The sequence below is a fragment of the Emiliania huxleyi genome, assembly GCF_000372725.1.
Source record: "Emiliania huxleyi CCMP1516 unplaced genomic scaffold EMIHUscaffold_1, whole genome shotgun sequence".
Lineage (NCBI taxonomy): Eukaryota > Haptophyta > Isochrysidales > Noelaerhabdaceae > Emiliania > Emiliania huxleyi.
The window spans coordinates 683,845-685,110 of NW_005202428.1; positions in this window are offsets into that span (position 1 = coordinate 683,845).

Here is a 1,266-nt window from a genome sequence, read left to right on the forward strand (position 1 = left end):
AAGGGGGGTTTCCGGGCAGGATTAGGCTTTCCAAGCACCGCCCGGGGGATTCCGGCGGCCCCCGGCCCACGACGGGCAAACTCCTTGTTGCCGGGCGGCGCTTCCTAGTCGTGATTTTAGGGCCGGGAGGTCCGCCTTTCGGCCCTTTTTCGGGCGTGCGGCCCCACGCCGGCGAAAAGGCGGCCCCCTCGGCCCCCGGGCGGAGGTGAACCCCCCCAGAACGGAAGCTGGCGGGCCGGGGGCGTCGGGCGGGTTCGCGGCGGCCCCCGTCCCACCGGGACGGGCCGTGGTGGCCCGTGTGGCGGCCGTGAAGGGCCGTTTGGTGCGCCCCGGCGGCCTCCTGCACGGCGGCCGCCGGGGCCGGTTTGGACTGTGCTTGGGGGGGTGGAGGGGTCCGGTGGCCGGTGTGATGGTCGTTTATCACCCTCCTATCACCCACTTACCGCCCCCGGCCGTGGGGGCCTCTCCAGACGCCGCCATTCATGATTTCAAAGGGTCCTGCCGACGCTCATCACAGTGCGGCGGAGGGGCCGGAGCCGGCGCCGCGGAGGACGAGGATGGCCGTGGCGCGGACCGGGACGAGCTCTGGGAGGTTCAGTGTCAGTGAGTATATTGTAGAGGTCACCCATGCGCACAATATCTTGACTGAGAGCTAAGCCAGGGGAGGCGATGCCGGGGCCGTACAGCAGCTTGATGATGCTGCGCCGGCGTGCGTCCCGCCGGCCGCCGGGGCCGGTTTGGACTGTGTTTGGGGGGGGGGAGGGGTCCGGTGGCCGGTGTGATGGTCGTTTATGGCCCTCCTATCACCCACTTACCACCCCCGGCCGTGGGGACCTCACCGGACGCCGCCATTCAGGATTTCAAAGGGTCCTGCCGTCGCTCAGTCCGAATCACAGTGGGGCGGAGCCTACCCTGTCGCACCTCGGCTCCTCTGGAGGGGAAGGCGAAGCCGAAGGGCGGGAAGCGTCTTCTTCTAGGAGCGTGCTGCCGTCGCTCCGTCTGGCCCCCTTTTTCTCAGTTTTCTAGAATTTGATATATGTTTGTGTGAGATTTAGTTTCATCGTCGCGGCCGAAGCGGCAGATCGTCACACTCTCGCACCTCCTCTGGAGGGGAAGGGGGAAGGGTCTGGTGCTGCGAGGAGCGTGCTGCTCTCGGAGGGGGAGCGGCCCCGCTCGGCCTCTTCGTCGTGCTGGAGCAGCACCGCGTTGTGCGCGCCAAAGTAGAGGTAGAATGCGATGCAGACCACAGCGGCCCCTAAAAAAGAA